Source organism: Saimiri boliviensis, chromosome 1 (genome assembly GCF_048565385.1).
Source record: "Saimiri boliviensis isolate mSaiBol1 chromosome 1, mSaiBol1.pri, whole genome shotgun sequence".
Classification (NCBI taxonomy): Eukaryota; Metazoa; Chordata; class Mammalia; order Primates; family Cebidae; genus Saimiri; species Saimiri boliviensis.
Window position 1 is genome coordinate 84241805 of NC_133449.1, and position 21555 is coordinate 84263359.

At 41.2% G+C, this 21555-nt stretch overlaps 1 pseudogene; it reads right to left on the reverse strand.

The window, feature by feature from the left end:
* Window positions 1-17490: 17490 nt before the first annotated feature.
* Window positions 17491-17961, reverse strand: LOC101032259 (large ribosomal subunit protein eL29 pseudogene; annotated as a pseudogene).
* Window positions 17962-21555: the final 3594 nt, after the last annotated feature.

Here is a 21555-nt window from a genome sequence, read left to right on the forward strand (position 1 = left end):
TAACATGAGGCAGGATTTAGAATTATATATTAATAATAAAATTCAACAGATGATTAAATATTTACATACAAGACTGAAAAAGGAATTTATTTTCAATTTTGTTTTATTTACATATGGTTTCACATAATGAAATGCAGGAATCCATCAGTTTTCAACCAGTTTAGAATTATAACTTCAGGTTTAAAAAAGGTCGTTCATTTATGTGAACTTGCAGAGAAGAATAATTGTGAATTTCTATGAGCAACTCAAATAACAGTTTATGTAGTCACATCACATTTTATTAAATATTCAAATAGGATAGTAATTCACAACACTTCTGACAGTAGGAAGTATTTTTCAGCTTCATAAATTACCACAGGATGCCATTTCTAGTTGAGGATAGTTCAGTGAAAACATTAGCATACTAGTTTGTTTTTAGACCATACATAAGAACACACAAGAATTAATTTACTGTAACACAATATTTTTCTATTTAAAAGTTTGAAATATTCCAGGAAAAGGAATAAGTTGTATGCCAAGGACATTTCAGGAAAAATTAGAAGCAGTATAAGTAGTCAAAACTAAGGAAATAATTACAAAAACTATATAGTGTGTCAACTTGACAGAATATTCGGCAGCCATTGAAATTTAAAAACCATACAGATATTAAAAACTGTCCATGCTGTTAAGTAAAGAGGAAAAATCTATAAAAACTGAATATAGCCAGGCATGATGGTGCATGCTTGTACTCCCAGCTGCTTGGGAGACTCAGGTGGGAGACTCCACTTGAACCTGGGAGGTTGAGGTGACAGTGAGCCATGATCATGCCACTGCACTCCAGCCTGCGTGACAAAACAAGACCCTGTCTCAAAAAACAAAAATAAACAAGCAAAAAAGTAATAATAAAAAAAAATTGAACAAATACAAGGATCTTGACTATATGTTTAAAATACAAGTGTCCTTTGGCGAGTAAAAAATGAAATTATTAGTTACAGAGTGGTGAGATCATGAGAGAATTCTTCATTCTCCAAATTTCCTGGGGTAGTAATAATAACAGTCACAAAAATATGTTGGGTATCTACTTTTGTGCCAGGATCTATACTAAACACTCTGTATACATAATTTCTAATCTTCACAAAAATCACTATCAGTGCTTCTCAAGCTTTAGCGAGCATCAGGAGGGCTTGTAAAAACACAGACGGCGGCCCTACCTCCCAGAATTTCTGATTCAGTAGGTCTGGGATGGGTTTCAGAATTTGAATTTCTAACAAATTCCTATAATTTTGATGCTGTTGTCTAGGGTCCACACTTTTAGCATGTCTGATTTGTAACATAGGCATATTCCCCATGTTGTAAATGAGAAAATGAAGTGTCAGCAGTTAAATGACAAAGCTTGTAAGCTATAGAGTGAGGATTTGCCACAAGTTGATCAAGCTTGTCCTTTTTATGCTTTCTTTGTCCGTGGAGTGTGATCTTATTGCTCAACCACCTAGTATCTTAGTTATCTTGTTGGCTTCATCCTCCCAGGGTGCTGCACTGCAGGTGACTGCTCATTAGGAGGCTTTGTAAGATGGCGTACGCCCGGGGGAATCAAAGTCTTGCTTTTTGGGTTCCAAAATCTAGAAACTGAGATCTTGCTGGTGTTCCTGAGTTAAACTGGACTTATGGGAAGTTCCTCACCTGAGCAAAGCTCTCAAAAAGCTGATATATGAAATCAGGACACCAGCTTACTAGGAGAAATGTGATTACCACGGGACCAGACATTCCTGGTTGGCCTGACCGGGCATACTTTTCCTGGAGATACGTTTCATGCATGAGAAACCAAATGATCAGAAGGCCACTTGTTGACCATGGAATTAAGGCTAAGAGACTTAATAATATAATTTAAATGTTTCATGTCATAAGTCTGTGCAGGTGTGTGCCACTGCATATAATTTTAGAAAAGAGAATCCACAGCAGGTGGATTGGTATCTAAGCTGGTCTGATAAAGTGCTTTGCTGATCCCTGGATGCTGTTCAAAGGGGCCTGACAGATTGGCTCTTAGAAGTCCCTTCTTTCCCATGTTTTTAAGACCAATTATGTCTTCTTTCTGACGGATTGCATTTGAGGTGTTGAAGTAGCTTCGGTCTGATGCAAGTCAAGACTTGTATGTCTGGGTGACATTTATCTTCTCTTTTTTAAAAAAATTATTTCAACAAAGGCCACATTCAAGGCATTTTTCTTTTTAAGGTGACTTTGCATATGTCTTTGCTGATCTATTTTTAATTTATAACGAAGTTGAGCTCTCAGTGGGCAGTCATTTGTATCTGCAATGGCTTGATTGGATTGTAGAAATAAATTCATGGAGGTGTTGGTTTTCTTGGCTTTAAAAACGTGAGTGCCAAGGTGCAGAGAAAGGGTATAGTAATGGTTATAGTTAACATCTGGAGGGCTTTTTAAGACCCTAGACCTAAGAGAGCTGATCAAAGGCAGAGACAGGCTCGCTCTGGTCAGCAGCGTAAGACTTGGAATAAAATGCATAAAAGATGCTCATCAGTGGAAACAGATTCAAATGAACACATTCAGTTTGTTGGCATATGCGGATGATTGCCCTTGTGGAGGTCCCGGCCAGGGCATGCCCTTCGCAAGCTCTTGTTTCACTCTGCAGCCCAGGAGTTCTGAAAGCGTGGCTCCTTTGAGAAGCAGCAGCAGCAACTTGGAGCTTTTTTGGAATACAAATTTACTGGCCCTGCCCCAGACCCGCCATATCAAACTATAGGAATGAAGCCCAGCGATCTGAGTTTTCCTAAGGCTTCCAAGTGAGTCTGATGCTTGCTACAGTTTGAGAACCATGATCCTATGATTTTATGTCTAAGTTGCTTGGAGAAGTAGTTCTAATTTATTCTAATATGTTCCATATGCTGACAGCATGAACATTCATTTCTTCTTGACAATCTATATAGATGCATTTTATATTAAAAAATCGTTGGGATGAGAAGTAACTAGGGCCTGTACAAAATGATCATGACCAAAAAGGATTGCTAGGCTAGTCACACTTATGGGGAGCAGCATGGACCCAGGAACCTGAACCAACTACATTCAAATGACTTACGAGCTGTGTGTCCTTAGATAAGTTAGTTAGTTTATCTGTGCCCAGTGTCCTTATTTGTAAAAGGGATAGTGAGAATATCATCTCATAAGCTTGTTTAGAAGAGTAAAGCACTTACAACTGTTAAATAATTAAATTTGGTCTAAAGCTGCCTCTGTTCATAGCTAACTGTAATCTAATATATAAACAAACTGGAAACTAGCTTGAGAGTATATATGCATGTGTGTGTGTGTGTGTGTGTGTGTGTGTGTGTGTGTGTGTGTCTGTGTGTAACAAATAGCCACGTCTTGGCCAATCATTGTAGCCAAGGTGTCAGCCAATCAAAGGCTGCAAACAGCCAAAACATGTGCAAATAAGGCAAACACGGAGCTATATATAACCAATCAAGCTGTTTCTGTGTGTCATTTCCTTTTCTGTTTTTAAACACTGTCTGCTTACCTTGCTCGGTGGAGCCTTCTGAACCTTGACTGATTTAGGGTGCTGCCGATTATTGTTGCTTTGCTCAAATGAAGCCTGGTACATTTAATTCATCTAAAGTTTTCTTTTAGCAGATTGGAGTCCAAAGTGGGATTTGTAGGAGATCTTCAGTGACCCCCAGGAACACTGAGTGACTAAGTAAAGATCCAAGAATTTGAGTTTTCCTAAGGTTTCCATGTGAGTCTCATGCTTGCTACAGTTGGAGAACCATGGTCCTATACCTTTATGTCTAAGTTACTTGGAGAAGGAGCTCTACTATGTTCTCATATATTCCATACATTCCATATGTGCCATCAATAGGCACAAGCAGGGTCCATTGTGCCTGTTGATATCTCACAGCAACTGGAGATGTGGGTGAGTTCCCTCTTGAATTTGAGCTCTGCAAATTTATGTTTTGAGTTTTCTGACTCTATTGAAGCAATTTTCACTAGCCTGCATCCAGGATCAGCTTGGATACAATTACCTGGGTCAGATATGGTTAGAAGCCTCAGGTAGGCATTTCTTGAAAATGGGCCTCTCTAAATATAAGGAGGCTGGGTCTCCAGGAGTCTGGGACTTCATTTTCTGGGACACTGGCTAACTTTATGCACAAAAATTATGGACCTGCAAGAACATATGTGGGAAAAGAACAACTTCAATAAATGGTGTTGGGAAAACTGGATATCCGTATGCAGAAGAATGAAACTAGACTCCTATTTCTCACTGATACAAAGATCAACTCAAAATTGGTTAAAGACTTAAATGTAAGACCCACAACTGTAATATTACTAGAAGAAAACATCAGAAAAATGCTTCAAGACATTGGTCTAGGCAAAGATTTTATGGCTAAGACCTCAAAAGCACAGGCAACAAAAATAAAAATAGACAAATGTGAATGTATTAAATTAAAAAGCTTCTGTACAGCAAAGGAAACAATAAACAGAGTAAAGAGACAACCCACAGAATGGGAGGAAATATTTGCAAATTTTTGATCCAATAAGGAAGAAACTAATATCCAGAATATGCAAGGATCTCAAAGAACTCAACAGCAATAAATAAATAAACAAATCCATTTAAAAGTGGACAAAATAGAAATAGACATTCCTCAGAAGAAAACATACAAATGGCCAATGGCTATATGAAAAAATGTTGAACATCACAAATTGTAACAGAAATGCAAATCAAAACTGCAACGAGATACCATCTTATCCCAGCTGAAATGAGTACTATAAAAAACCAAAAAATAACAAATGCTGATGAGGATGTGGAGAAAAAGAAACTTTCATACACAGTTGGTGGGAATGTAAACTAGTACAACCATCGTGGAAAACCGTGTGGTGTTTTCTCAAAAGCTTAAAAATAGAACTGTCACATGATCCTGCAATCCCACTACTGGATATTTATCCACAGAAAGGAAACCAGTATATTAAAGAGATACCTGTATCCCCATGTTTATTGTAGCACTATAGCCAAGATACGGAATCAACCTAAGTGGCCATGAGCAGATGAATAAAGAGAACATGGTATATATACAAAAAGGAATACCATTCATTCATAAAAAGAATGAAATGATGTTACCTGCAGCAAACACAGATGGAAATGGAGGTCATAATGTTAAGTGAAATAAGCCAGATACAGAAAGACAAATATTGCATGGTCTCACTCAGATGTGGGAGCTAAAAATATTGGACTCATGGAGGTAGAAAGTAAAATTATAGTTACCAGAGGTTGGGAACGGCGTGTGTGTGCGCGTGTGTGTGTGCGTGTGTGTGTGTGAGTGTGTGTGTGAAGGAGGTAGGAGGGAGATGAGACAAGTTCATGGGTAAAAACATGTAGATAGATAGAATAAATAAGTTATAATGCTAACAAAGTAGGATGACTGTAGTTAACAACATTATATTATATATTTCAAAATAACTGGAAGAGAAGATCTGAAATGTTCCCAACACAAAGAAATGATAAGTGTTCAGGGTGATAAATATCCTGAATACCCTAATTTGACCACTATACATTGTATGCATGTATCAAAGTATCACATGTACCCCAGAAATATGTAAAAACACGTATCAATTGAAAAATCAAAAAAAGTATGGGCCTGGAACCTGTGTATCTTTGCAGCAACGGGTTAATCTTACAGAGGACAACTTAGAATGACAGTGGCCACAGAGGGGAAGTTCTAATCTGTCTGTAGGCTGAGGCAACTGATGAAGTTTGTTTTTTTCTTTTTCTTTTAAGAATATTTAAGAACTGCCTCTTTCTAGAGGAGAACAGTGACCAATATGTAGGTAACAATTTCACTACTGCTCTTGCAATCTGTGTCTGTTCAGAAAGAAGGCTTCACCTCATCCATTCCCACTTGGGGGAATTTTTAGAGTTTCAATTTCAGGATATTCCAGTTTAGAAATTTCTTTAATTTGTTATGCTTCTCTTTATGTCTGGAACTGCATTTTTAATATCTTGGCAGATGGTGTGTAAACTCAGGAATTTTACACCCATAATTTGCTTGGTATGCTGGTAGGGCATTTCTTCAGAGCGCACTTTTTTTTCCTTCTGATTATAGCATAACTGCAAGACTTTCATCAACCAATTTAGAGGAATTTGGGCATATCTTACCCATATTTGCACATTAAGCAGCAGTTTCTCATTCTTATTTCTTTTAATAAGTATTTCCTTTACTTTCAGTGAAAGCTTGCAATGTTATCAATAGCTATTTCATTGAAGGACAGCAAACATTTAGGTTGCATGAGGGGTAGGAATTTATGCCAAATGATGCTCAAAGTCTTTAGGTGATAATGTTTTCTGAATAACAAAATAGAGGGTTTTTGTAATAGAGAATAAGGCTGCATGATTTTAAGTCAGGCCTTTTGGATATGAGAATTTGATTTAGGACCCGTGTCCAACCTGGTCAGCCTACTGAGGAAACACATTAGTGTTCTAAGGTTGATTTCTTCACAAATTTGAAAAGTTAACTTTGTATAACCCTTGCTCTTATTATCAGTCCTTAAAAAACCAAGTATGAGCCGGGCGCGGTGGCTCAAGCCTGTAATCCCAGCACTTTGGGAGGCCGAGGCGGGTGGATCACGAGGTCGAGAGTTCGAGACCATCCTGGTCGACATGGTGAAACCCTGTCTCTACTAAAAATACAAAAAATTAGCTGGGCATGGTGGCTCATGCCTGTAATCCCAGCTACTCAGGAGGCTGAGGCAGGGGAATTGCCTGAACCCAGGAGGCGGAGGTTGTGGTGAGCCGAGATCACGCCATTGCACTCCAGCCTGGGTAACAAGAGCGAAACTCCGTCTCAAAACAAAAACAAAAACAAAAACAAAAACAAAAAACCAAGTATGTATTAAGTATTCATTATTTACTCAGTATTGTATTTACTTCAGTGAGAGACACAAGCCATTAAAACATGCTTTCTGTCCTGAAGAAGCTTAAAAATCTATATAAAAGAAGAGAACTAACATGCGTAGAGAAATTTAATGCAAGGCTATATATTGGAGGAGAACATTTTTCCCACCACTGGCTTTTTTGAAGGGGGTTCAATGGAGCAAACTCCAGGTTTCTCTTTCTCCCTTTTTCACTGTACTTTCATGAATTGAACAGCATGCTCAGGACAATTCCATCCTTCTTTCTCCTCTTGGGAGCTAGCTTGTCTACACAGAGCATGGGCTTTTCTTGATGCTTCCTTCCCTTCCAGGGTGTGTGTTTCACTTGAGTATACATCCACCTCTTGTTCTGCTCCAGGGCTGCCTGAGGTTGGGGGTAAGTCTACCTAAATAAATAAACGGGGGGTTAATCTTAGCAAAATTACGTAGTAATAAAGTCAATATTTTGACCTTCATGTTTATTCTTTATTTTACAGAAACCGAGTTAGGAAGAGACCTGAATAATATATGATACTGAAGTTAACATCCTTAGTAAGTCAGGGTGGGCTGTGATTGTTTTGGGAAGATCCTGTGAAGATGTGTTGGGGTTAAGTCTTGCAGGATGAATAGAATTTAGAAAATAGAAAGAAGGGAGCCTTTTAAGCCTTGTTTGCAATTCTTTTAGCTTTTGGGCTGATGAAGTGTAGAGAAATAGCACAGTTACTTACCTATCTCAGATTATTTCATGGGACAAAGGAAAATAAATTGAAAGGAGAATTCCAGATTTTTAGAAGTTGCCAGGTTTGTGGAATGAAGCAGATATGTTCATGACTGGTTTAATTACAAAAGATTCTCTAAAAGAGTGTCCTTTGCCCAATCCAACCAGTCAAACACATCCAAATCCTTGGATAAATGGGTCTATCTGCCAGAGGATACTGGCGCCTTCAAGTCCTGCTGATGGGGATGGAGAATCAGATGCCAAACATGGAAAACATGACCTTCTGATGATTCATTTGAAGGTAGCTCTTCCCCATACTATCTAATTACAGGCAAATCATCTAAGTGTTCTGGGTTTCATTTCTCATCCATCAGAGGTTGGAATAAAGTGGATGTTCTTGAAGGCCACTGATAGCTCCTGGACAGAGCTTCTGTTAGCAAATTTGTTTACCAACCTGGAACTCTATAAAACCTTGTGGAATTGAATGGAAACAAATAGAAAATGTCTGCGATCTCCGAATTAACCCTCCTATTGTGTTTTCAAATGGATCTAAAATGCACATTTACATGCTGTAATGGCATAAAGCCTCTCAAAGATTATTTGACATCTGAGCTGATTGCAAAAGGATTGATTTCCAGCAAGTGTGGCAAAATGAGAAAGAAGAATTCAGGACAGTGTTTTATGCCCTGTGATTTTCAATAAAAGATCATTGATTCCAGATAATATTAAGGATTCTTCGGCATGGCACCAATGTTCCTGTGTTTTACTATTTCCTCTGTGTTCCTCCATATCCCAAATCTCCCCTAAATCTATGGCCAAACAAATTAGCAAATGCTAGAAGAGGAAAGTTGGAGTCCTGCTGTGTTTACTTTGCTTTATTTGTTCTGGATTTAGAGTTAAAACCTTCCAGTAGATGAACCGTATCAAGGGCTTTTTATTTTATATTGTGAAATGTGTTGTTATGCACAGTTCATTCTATTAAAAAACAAAACGTGTAAATCTAAATTAAAATGCATTGTGTGGATCCCTCAGAGGGGGCTTTTGAAACACCCAGGCATGAAATGTTGCATAGATTTCTTGTTAACCAGAAAATTATTTTAGCAAGCAATCCTTCCTGAGGCCTCGGATAGGAGCTGGCGCGTCATGAGCCTCCAAAGTTGTGAGGTGGGTGCTTGATATTGCTCACATTTATCTCACTTGCCAGGAACTTCACATCACCATCTGTCTCAAGCTTTGCCAGAAGCTGCCTGTGGTTTTTGAAGGCCAGAAAGGTCTGGACAACAGGGGGCTTAGGGAAATAACCTGGAAATAATATATTGCATTTTTTGGTTGTTGCTAATGCTCCTCTTGACACATTGTATGAAGTATTGAGCTCTCTCTCAGGTTTCATGCTGTGAGGATGCTTTCATGATGGTATTTTAAAAAGACAAAACCAACTTCCTATGGTGGACACAGTCATAACCTGGTATCTAGAAACACAGTTATCAGCCCTTACATTTGAGCTATTTGCTGGTGCTCCAGATGACGTGAATCACTGGTGAAGAGCCCTCTGTAGGAAGAGGCTGAAATTGTTCACTAAACCTCAGTTCCTCTATAGCTGAAAGAAATAAGAGAGCTGAAACAGTGATCAGTAGAGTTCAGAAAAACCCTCTTTCAGGCTACATTTCCAGTAATTGTCGCACTGCATTGGTGTGAATACTGACAACTGCCCCTTCTGTCTTCTGTAACTACATTCTAAAGAAACACTCTGAAAATCAGATTTTAAAATTGTGGCTATTTAGTGAACTGTGGACCACAAAGGCGTTAACTAAATATGTGAAGGGGAAATGGAAGTCGTCTGGGCAAATGAAGATGTCACAGTAAATATGTTGCATTTTTATTTCCACTTACAAATCAAAGCCTAACCCACGTAATACACTCCCTAAAAATGAAGCAGTGAGTCTAAATGGTAATTGGCAACAGTTCTAGAAGACAAAGTACAGAACAGCTATGTCATTACTTGCTCTGGGGTCCTGGCAGAGCTACTTAACTCCTGTTTCCTGATTTCTTTTCTTTTTTCTCTGGCCTGCTTGCTTGCCTTCCCTCCTTTCCTCCTTCCCTTCTTCCCTCCTTACCTCCTCTCTTTCTCTCTCTCTTTTTTTTTCCTCTTTTTTTTGAGGGGGTGGGGAATGGAGTCTCACTCTGTTGCCTAGGCTGGAGCTGGAGTGCGGTGGCACAATCTGAGCTCACTGCAACCTCCTCCTCCCAGATTCACGTGATTCTCTTGCTTCAGCCTCCCGAGTAGCTGGGATACAGGTGCCCGCCACCATGCCCAGCTAATTTTTGTATTTTTTTTTTTTTTTTATATAGAGATGGGGTTTCACCATGTTGGCCAGACTGGTCCCGAACTCTTGACCTTAAGCGATCCATCCACCTCAGCCTCCCAAAGTGCTGGGATTATAGGTGTGAGCCACTGCGCCCAGCCTTGTTTCTTGATTTTTAAAATGTAGACATGTGAGGGTCTTAGGACATACCACGTGTTAATTCACCAAGCCTGGTGCTTGGCACATAGTAAGGGTCAACATTTTTACTGTTTTATTTCCACCCCCTTTCTTGTCCCTTTTTGTGTTGCCTTAGTGTGTCAATGTTAAAAAGAGTAACAAGGTGACATCAGAAACCAAGCCTTCCTGTTAATCTAAAAACAAAAATCACAATATTAAAGAGATTTTCCTGGATAATAAAAATAAATGGAGTCGTTTGATTATGGAGAATCATCACTAAAAAAATAAATCTTATTTCCACACGGTGGAAAGATTTCAAGATGTCCTGGTCTGTTCTGTAGAGGCTTGCCTGTCTTTCCATATGTCCCCCCACGATGTTCCTTAGTAATCTCCTGTATCTTTTATCAGTGATTGCTTGCAAAGCGTCCACCCGGTTTGGAGAAGATGTAGTTTTGGGATTTTTAGAAGAGCTGGGCACTGGGAAACGGAGAGTAGAGGCCTTGGGGCTTCCTCTGCCTCTGACTTACTGTGGTTCCTTGGGCAGCCTCAATTGAGAAAATTAGTGTAAAGGCACTTTTAAGGATCAAGATCTCTTCCTTCTCCTTTTCTCATTCTTCCCTTTCTAGCCAATGATGGAGACAATGTGAGTCCTTGTTCTCGAAAGGCTTTTGGTTTTAGTTTGGCTGTAGACAGTAATATTTCATGAGTCCTTGGAAAGTATGTGTGTGGATCCAGGGTTCCTAGGGCTCACTAGGTGTGGCAGGTACATGAATGAAGGTAGGAGCCTAAGAAGAGAGGACATGATGGAGACAGACGAGTTGGGAATGCACAGCCCGCCCGAGCTTTGTTCTGAACTCTTCTAAATGCATTTAAATGTGACCTTATAAAAATGGCATCGGCAGCTGGATTCAGCCTCAAATTGCCAATTGATAAACTCTAATGTGGACAGCAGGTGGAAAGTCAAGTGAAGCTGAGAAAGGTGCTGACTGGTGTCATCTAGTGTCGTTTTCTCAGGAGAGGTGGGTCCCAGTTTGAGTTGTAGTTTTTTTTTTTTTTTTTTTTTTTTTTTTTTCTGTTTCTGAATGATTCAGCCTCATTAGAGTCTCACATCCTGAACAATCAGCGGAATTTTAACTGCCTCAATTTCTCTGAGTCAGCATTGGATGCTGATGTGTTCCCAGTCACACCTTCGGTTTGCTTTGCAATTCAAAATTTGGTTTCCCTGCTGTGGGTGATGCAGTTGGCTTTGGTTATAGTGCAATAAATTCAAATAAACATTTATGAGGGTAAGTAATCATATTTTATGCAAACAAATTATTCTTCCTTAAAAGTCACTTTAAAAATGCATGCTGTATCTTTTCTCAGTCAGCACATCAAGCTAATAACATTTATTGTATCATAAAAATTTCCTTCATGACTGTTTATGGTTCCATTTATATTAAATTTGAAGATTGGTCTCTATTTTGTTTCTCCCTGCCCCCCATTAAAAATTTATACTAGTACAAAAAATCATCATTAGTTCACATATCACATAATTATGGCAAAAAATCTAGAGATGGCTACTCCTGAGAGAAGACAGTGTCCATTAAAAAATGTATGTAGGCTCCAAATTCACAGAATCACGAATTACTAACTAATTAACTTTGAATATTTATGATGCAAAGTGTCTTCTTGGTCAAAGGATGAATACTTTTTCACCCAATTTAGGTGTCTGTTTTACTTCCTTTTTCTTTTTTTTTTTTCAAAGTGAGTCTCGCTCTGTACTCGGCTAGGGTACAGTGGCACGATCACTGCAACCGCCTCCCAGGTTCAAGCGATTCTCTTGCCTCAGCCTCCTGAGTAGCTGGGATTACAGGTGCACACCACCACACCCAGCTAATTTTTATATTTTTAGTAGAGATGCGGTTTCACTATGTTGGCCAGGCTGGTCTTGAACTCCTGACCTCAGGTGATCTGTCCACCTCGGCCTCCCAAAGTGCTGGGATTACAGGTGTGAGCCACCACACCTGGCCCATTTTGCTTCCTTATTAAAGAACACCTGAGCTGCTGCTGTGTCGTTTAGGCAGGAAGTGATGGAGAACTCAGCTCCTCTTTCCTGTCAGTGGAGGAGGAACATAATGAAACAGACTTGTGCCTTGAAGCACTTATTTGAGCACCTGCATTTGAATGCAGGAAGGTGTCTCCAGAAAGGAAGGTGGGAGATGCTTTTACTTCTAAGGGAAACTATGGGAACAGAGGATTAGGGAAAATGGTGTGACTCATTGTAGAATGCAGCCCTTCTGCAGTGTTCTCTGGGAGAAACCCTAAGCAGATAATCAGCATTTATTGTGTCTTGGGTGACTGGTCCATTCTATGCTGTATACAACGGTCTTTACAGAGCTTGAAGTTGGCTGGGGGGAACATCCAAAACCATCTGAAGTCCTGGGCCAAACCAGGCTCTGCAGACATCGGTGGTGTTGTAGAAGGTTCTTGCTGGGATCTTATGTCTGAAAAGAAACCCTCGGAAACCCACTTGGGTCTCTGTCTTGCGTTTCAACCGAGTACTCTCTGCTTACTTCTTGGTGATAGGAAATCATTGTCTAGAGTCTTCATATCCATATGCTCTGGTAGGTTCTAAAGATGATGGCATTTGAGTGGGCAAGGCCTTGTACCCAGAATAAGCACCTGGATGTCACTTCCCCAAAGGGTGAGATGGAAGAGGCAATGTAGAAACAAGAAACAAACATAGACTTGTTGGGGGAGATCAGGTCTAAATCCTAGAGTGGCCACTTACTAGCAGTGGAACGTTGGGCAGATTACTTAATCTATCTGTACTTTAATTTCATCATCTGCAAAATAGGGTCAATGTTACCTCCTTCTTGGGGTTATTGTGAGTATTGAATAAGAGAGCAAATATAAAATATCCATCACAGCACTTGGAATAAAATAGGTACTCAAAAAATAGTTTTATTATTTTTGTTATGGTGATTTCCCATCATAGTAGCTATAACATACAACAGTTAAGCTGATTTGCATGTACACTTAGATATGCAGTTCGCTCTGGTTAATTAAATACATTTTTATTCCATATTCAGTTTGAAGTACAGTTTACGTCATGAATATTACTTCCAGTCTTTAAACTAGAAACAGTCAGCAAATTATTGTCAGCAGTGTATAATTATTATACTATTTTTGTCTTAGCATTTAAAAAACAACCACTCACAAGTATCTAAGTATAATATTTCCCTTTCTACTGAAGGGAAAATATTTTTGATTTATTGCAGTTCTTCCTCTGAAAATAAATACCACAGTGTAAACATGCTAGCAAGGCTATCTAGAGCTTAAAACTCAGTGAAAATGAATTTATAACTCCAGGGAAAGATAATGAATGCACACTTAAAAACCTTGAGAAGATGTATGAATTAAGGGTAAAGGTGTGAAAGGTAGCCACATGGGGGACTGTCTCAAATTCTTGGTGAAAACGGTATGTTTAATCATCATCATTCTCATCAGGCTTGCCTGGCTTGCATCGTACTTTGTCTTTGGCCTTTGCAGAAACAAGGCTTCATTCTGAAAAAATATCGGGGATCTTCAAATTCACAAGTGGATTTTCTGCTGAGGGGAGCTGCCAATCCATTGAAAGGTATGTCCACAGCTCTAAGAAGCTGCATCCATTTCTTGTAGGATCCGTAGTTTCTGGTTCTGGTTCCAGGGTCAGTACTGTCAGAAACTACGGGATTCTACAGGATCTGTAATTCTTCAAGCTATAGAGAAGAGGCAATTCATATTTTTTCTCTCTCTTTGTATTACTTCTCTGGCTGAGGAACCTGCCAGGTGATACCTCAGGTGAGTGGGGCGTGTGTGTGTGTGTGTGTGTGTGTGTGTGTGCGTGCGCATGCAAATAAGATCTATCTTTCTACCTATAGTGGGAAGAAAAGTTTGCCATTTTAAATGTTAGTTGCTTTAGGAAGCTGAGGTGGGAGGATTGCTTGACCCTGGGAGGTCAAGGCTGCATTGAGCTGTGTTTGCATCACGGCACTCCAGCCTAGGTAACAAAGTGAGACTCTGTCTCAAAAAAAGAAAAAAAAAAGTAAAACGCAATAAAAATAAAATGCTCCTTGATATTTTCCTTTTTAATTCTACTTCTTCTAATGAAAACATTCTAGTTGGCCGAAACCTATTACGTTGATTTCATTACCAACTAATGGATCTCACATGGTAGTTTGAACGTGCTCTCCTAAAGTGGTTGATGGGAATTACCTGTGTGGTTTCCACCCCTTCCTCCCTGGCTGATTTCTGTTCCTGGGGCTGTTCTTCCCTCTGTAATTCCCATCGACCACTTCTTGTCTGTATTGACGTCGAGTCGCTGAGCTGCCCTAGTTGTGATTGTGGTTTTATTACTCTTCATTGTGCCTATCTGCATTCTCCCACTTTGCAGTTCTGTGTAATTGCTGGACCACTGGGTTCTTTGCATCTGTTCCTGGAGGCCACTGAAGTCACATCCTGAATTGCTTCTCATCTGGGCCTCGACTTGCTCCATCTTTGGCTGGGCTTCAACAGATCTCTTCATCAGAAAGAACTCCTTCAGATGAAATGGTTGCCATAGGACTGATGCTGTACTTTGAGCCTCGCCACGCCCAGTTGAATTCAAGCTACAGAGAAGAGGAGATTCACATTTTTTTCCTCTCTCTTGTGTTACTCCTCTGGCTCAAGAACCTGCCAGTTGATACCTCAGGTGAGTGTGTGTGTGTGTGTGTGTGTGTGTGTGTGTGTGTGTGTGCACGTGCATAGGATCTATCTTCCTACTATAGTGTGAAGAAAAGTTTGTCATTTTAAATGATAGTTGCTTTAAGAGAGCACATTCAAAGTACCATGTGAGATCCATTGGTGGTTAATGAAATCAACACAATAGGTTTCAGCCAACTAGAATTTTTTTCATTAAAAAAGAAGTAGAATTAAAAAGGAAAATGTCAGAGAGCAGTTTGTTTTTATCGTGTTTTACTTTTTTTTTTTTTTTTTTTTTTGGAGACAGGGTCTTACTTTGTTACCTATGTGGGAGTGCAGTGATGTAAACACAGCTCACTGCAGCCTTGACCTCCCAGGCTCAAGCGATCCTCTCACCTCAGCTTCCTGAGTAGCTGGGATCAGAGGTGTGCACCACCACACTAGGCTAATTTATATATATATTTTAGAGACGACTTTGTTTAAGGTTCTCACTTTGTTGCCTAGTCTGGAATGCAGTGGTATGATCACAGCACACTGCAGCCTTGACCTCCCAGGCTCAAACGATCCTCCCGCCTCACCCGCTTGAGTAGCTGGACTACAGGCATGCACCACCACACCCAGCGAATTTTTTATTTTTTGTAGAGAAGGGATCTCACTATGTTGCCCAGGCTGGTCTTGAACACCTGGGCTCAATTTATCTTCCCACCTCAGCCTCCTGAGTAACTGGGACCCACAGGTGTGTGCCACCATGCCCAGCTAATTTATTCTTATTATGGTTATTGTAGAGATGGGGTCTCCCTATGCTCCCCAGACTGATCTTGAATTTCTGAGCTCAAGCGATCCTCCTGCCTTGGCCTCCCAAAGTGCCAGGATTGCAGGCATCAGCCACCATACCTGTCCAGAGAGCATTTTAGTAAGGGTGAGAGATTTTTCTCTCTCTCTTTCAGTCTCTCTCTCATCTGTTATGTTTGTATGTGTATATACTGAGTTGCATTGTAACTCTATTTCTTATGGAGGTTCTCAACCAATAAAGTTCGAAAGCCACTACTCTAGTAGGATTAGAGCAGAATTCCATCCAGGAATAACATTTTTTCTTTTGTTTTCAAAATTCATATACCTCCTTGGTGTGGTTTTATAGAAATGTTGACTTTTCAGCTTACTACCCCACTCAGCTCCATGCCAACTACAACTAGAGTGCTTGGGGTAGGGTATGCGAACGAGAAAAACAATTTGCATAAAGTTTCCAGCACCTTTCTGTGGGCAAGAGAGCTCAGGGTTTGGAGGCTCTGCAAATAAACAAGAGAGGAATGCGGGAGAGGTTGCTAGAAGCTGAAGTTTGGGGTTTCAGAGGACAGAAGGACGAAAGGACAGACCAACACATAAACAAAGCTGGTGGCATGGAGGTTGGGGAGCAAGGAGAACCCGGATAGTGAGAAATTCTTTAAAACTTTGGGAGAAAGAAGGTGGCAGTGGAGGGAAGGGGTGAGGGAGTCACTGAGGAATGTTGGCACAAGGATGTATGATACTCAGTTTCAAGTTGCGTGTTCCATGCTGCACTCCGTTACTTCCAAATCCTCACACAAATGCTTTTTTTTTTGGTTCACAACCGTGTGTTTGTGATGTCCTGCAGAAAGAGGGCAAAAGACAGTGGTCCCGGAACTCCTAAAATGGAGCCAACAGTGTTGGTTAGGATCTAGAGATTAGCCATGAAGTGGGATTGACCCAGGTAGGGAAGCTAGGTAAAGCCTTTTCTCTCAAATATGCCAGGGGAAAGGACATCTGAAAAGACGAGGATAAATTCTGATATTCCATTTCTCAATGTCTTTTTGCGAAGCACCACCAGGAACACATAGGTATTAATAGTTGAACAACTTGGGTCTATTACTCATTGCAGCTGCAGCAGGGGAGAACTTACGCTGTGGAGAGCTGTGGGGCGTCTCAGTGAATGGATTTATAAAGGCTTGCAGGCTTTGGTCTTGTGTTGGGTGATTTTGGGGGAAGTTTTAAGGAAGCAAACTTTAATTGAATGCTGTTAGGAAGTGGAGATAATTCTATGATTGGATATCTTAACCATCTTATGTATGGGGCAGGCTAGAATGAGGCTGAAACTACAGTTGGTAAAGAAGCAGCTGTTGCCCACGTTAGCTCAGAGAGGGGGACGTCTGGTATTTCACGGGTTGGACAACGTTCCTGCTTTGTGTGTGTTCACACATGTGGAGTGGTCTTGTTTATGTCTTGATTCATCATGGGCACAGAGTGGCCTTGTGTGATACTGATGTTCCATAACGTTATTTGTGTTCAACAGAAGAAGACACCAAGGTGTGGCTCATCATACCAGGCTAGTTCCCAGTTCCCATAATCAAGGTCTGCTTGTCTCCTTCTCAGTAGGATGGTTGTTTGAATCATTTTACTTGAATATGAAGAGACAGGGTGAACCCAGGGAGTTGTGAGATTGGGGTCATCAGGATGACAAACACATATTTATATGCATACATATGTGATGTAGTTTATGTATACTTATGGTTTCCTACATAGTTGTTTAAGGTATGCTATTTAATGCATGCCGTTTTTTTTTTTTTTTTTTTTTTCCTCCCTCAGGTTTATATGTACAAATAGCACAGGAGGACCCCAGCCCCATGCAGATGGCAGTCCCGGGGGTCACACCAGTCCTTCTGTCCTCTCGTTGGCAGACAGAGATATCTACTCTGAAGCCTTTGTAGGGGCCTGGGCACCTTTGGGAGACTGAGCTGGAACTGAAGCTGAAGCTGCAACCTGGGCCTTGTTTTGATCCTTGGCCTTGACCTTTGGCCGGCAGAGCCTGAGCCCCTTGGCAGTGCGAGCACCAGCACGCTTCCCAAGCTTGGGGTGGGCAATGTAGGCAAGTTGATCGAGCTTTCGGCTGACACCCCCCTTTGGGATCTTGGGCTTAACCTCCTTGGGCTTTCCGAGGGCCTCAATGGCCTCGGCACGTGCACGCATGGCCTTGGCATTGTTGGCCTGCATCTTCTTTAGGCCCTTCTGGTTGTGCTTCTCGGCAAAGCACATGTTCCTCAGGAACTTGGGGTCCACCCCCTTAAGAGATTCGTATCTTTGTGATCGGGGTTTCTTGATACCATTTCTGTGCCATTTTCGGGACTGGTTGTGTGTGATGTGGTTCTTGAACTTGGTCATGTCTGCACCTAAGCCACGGTTCCCGAAGCGCCTAGCACATGCCGTTTAATATACATGTTAAGTACTGAGTTCCCTCTTTGAAAGGAAGGCAAATTTACATCTTCCTCATTCATTGAGAGGAATTCTGCAATCTCTCTTGTGACTTTCATTAACTACCTTCAGATTTGCCCAATAAGAAATTAGGAAGCTGGGCACCGGACTCAAAATTTTCTAGCATAATTTGAGTGACAAGGTCAGTTGTCTTTAAGGATGGATGGAACTGACTACCTCCACAAATTAGGATGGAATCTTGTAGATATGGGGTTGCAGCATTCTTTGTGTGCTGAGAGCCAGTAGCCCTGTGGATGGCCTGAAGCATGCAGTTTTCATGAGTCAGCCGGCTGGGCTGGGGAATGGTGCTGGCAATATAATGTTTGTGTGGTTACATTCAGCTGAGCTCTACTTGAAATACAGCTGGCTGGGCTTCAAGGAAAAACAGAACTACAATGAATCATTGCACACTAGAGTGGGTTAATACCATAATATCACTGAGAAATCATTTGTAATAATGGTGAATTATACAACACAACAATATGCTGACTTTAATTCCAGTGCCATACGGCTTTTGGTCTACTTTTATGCCTTTGGGGGATGGTGGTGTAAGGTTTTTGCATGAAGAAGACCATAAAAGCAGGATGTTATTTTATTAGGATAATGGAAATCTCAGTAAAATATAGACCTAGGACAGAAAATGGAGATGGAGGAGAATTAGAAAGTGCAAGATGACTTTTATTACTGTGCAGTCAATGAGCATTGTAGTACATTTACCACTCCTTTCTGTGGTTCCCGAGGCAGTGGGTGACTTCAGAATGCCTGGCTTCTGCTCTAGGCCTGTAGCATTCAGCACAAACTTGTCTCTGGGTATGCTGTTTACACAGCCCTGCAAAGAAGGTTATGTTCCTTTTCAGCAAACAACTCAGGTTGTCTGGGCACGGTGGCTCATGCCTATAATCCCAGCACTTTGGGAGACCAAGGTGGGTGGATCACGAGGTCAAGAGATCAAGAGCATCCTGGCCAACATGGTGAAATCCCATCTCTACTAAAAATACAAAAATTAGCTGGGCGTGGTAGTATGTGCCTGTAATCCCAGCTACTAGGGAGGCTGAGGCAGGAGAATTGCTTGAATCTGGGTGGTGGAGGTTGCAATGAGCCAAGATTGTGCCACTGCACTCCAGCCTGGGAGACAGAGTGAGGCTCCATCTCCCAAAAAAAGAGAAAAAAGAAAAGAACAGAACTCCAGCTGAGCACATCACCCTACTTAAAGTACACAGGACTAGGCTGGGCACGGTGGCTCATGCCTGTATTCCCAACACTTTGGGAGGCCAAGGTGGGCTGATTGCTTGAGCCCAGGAGTTCGAGACCAGCCTGAGCAACATGGCGAAGCCCTGTCTCTACTAAAAAATACCCATAAAAAGTTAACCATATGTGGTGGTGCACACCTGCTATCCTAGGAACTTGGGAGGCTGAGGTGGGAGAATCACCTGAACCTGGGAGGTCAAGGCTGCAGTGAGCTGTGACCACTGTACTCCAGCCTGGGCACTGGGGTGAGACCCTGTCTCAAGGGAAAAAAAATCACACAGGACTGAAAGCTGTGATTTCTAAGTGTCAAACTAATTTTAAATCACCAGAGGTGCGGATCAGTTGGCATTTCACTCCGAAAAGTGAATTTACCCGTTGCTCTTCTCTGTACCTCTGTTTCCCATTCTAGCCAAATGTTCACACCCATGTCACCTGTGAACTCTGAGCCCGCTGGGTGCTGGGATTGATGCCCCCAAAATCCTGCAGTCGGCAGAACTACGTGATCAGTTGTGCATCTGTGGGTGCCTGCCTGGTGACTGTCTAGTTTCTTGGCCCAGGGTCCTACTTCTTGTTGTCTGTGTTCCTGAACTCTGGTTTTTGTCACCTTGTGACCTGGGACAGACACCTGTGCACCCATTAAGTCCTGCCTGCCTCTGTCTTGTGACTGCTTTTCTCCTGTCCCAGGTGCTCTGCCCCACTGGGACTTGCCCCAGGTTCTGCGCTCCGTGCTTTATTATTTATTTTTTAGCTGTCCAGATCTGAATCACTTGGTTATCCTTATTTTTTTGTAGATGATAACATAAACACATTTTATTTTTCAAATATAAATTTATATTAAAATGTTGATTATGCTTTTAAAAATACACATATGTCCCTACCTGAGACATCTTTGATATTTCTCAGATATGCCTCTCTGAGAGGGTCATTATGGTCATTATGTCGACTAGCAACGTGGTTCTGATTCCTAGATGCCCGTTAGAACCCCCTGGAGAGCTTAAAATAATGCCTAGATACTGTTCTCCAAACTGATTTAGCTGCTCTAAAGTGTGGGCCTAGGCAACCACAAGTTGGACCACCCAGTTGTGCCCATCCGCATTTTTAAAGTTAGATGAGGCATTAAAATGTACCTTTTAGGTATCATTGCCAGATGTAGCAAATAAAAATACAAGATGCCAAGGAGAATCTGAATTTCAGCTGTATGACAAATCATTCTTTAGTATGTGTTCCATGCATTATTTGGGACATACTGAAATGTATTTGTCATTTATTTATAATTGACATAAAGTTTATTTGTCCCATGCATTATTTGGGACATACTAAAAATTATTTGTCATTTGCCTGAAATTCAAAATTAACTGGGAATTCTGCATTTTATGTGGAAACTCTACTTTTAGGGAGAATCCCATATTTTGGAGAATTTTTTTCATTTTACTGGTTCGATTGATAATTAAACCAATATGTTCTTTGTACTCATGCTCCATTGCAAAAGCACCTGAAATCAAGTTTGTGTGTTTATACCTAGGCATTTCCGAAGGAGAAAGCCTTATACATCCAAAAAGCCAACATGTCAGCTAGCAGTAGATTGATTTCCTTATTTCCTTCCTTCATTTTCTTTCTTTCCTTCCTTTCCTTCTTCTTTCTCTTTCTCTCTCGGTTTTTCTCTCTCTTTCTCTCTCTCTTTCCCTCTCTCTCTCTCCCCCACCCTCCTTCCTTCCTTCCCCTCCTCTCCCTTCCTCTTCTCTCCCCTCCCCTCCTCTGCTCTCCCCTCCCCTCCCCTTTCTTTCCCTTCCTTCCTTCTTCTCTCTCTCTTTGTTTCCTTTCTTTTTCTTTAGAGGCAGAGTCAAGTGCAATGGCATGATCACGGCTCACTGCAACTTCAAACTCAGGCTCAAATGATTCGCTTGCCTCAGCCTCTTGAATAGCTGGAGCTATAGGTGCACACCACCACACTTGGCCAGTTTTTGTAAAGACGTTGTCTCACTATGTTGCCCAGGCTGGTCTTGAACTCCAGGATCAAGCAATCCTCCTGCCTCAGCCTCTCAAAGTGCTGGGATTACAGTCATGAGCCGGCTCGCCTGGCCTAGTCGTAGATGTCTAACTGCCCAGCTCCTCCCTACTTTTGCATTCTCTGGTCAGTGGATTCTTCAGGCAAATTTATAATCATATAATTGCGCTAGCGTCTTCTTTGAAGTAAGTCAGCCCATAAGTGAGTCTTGGCTTGGGACGTGAAAGGATTCCAAAGACCTCTTGGGAGGA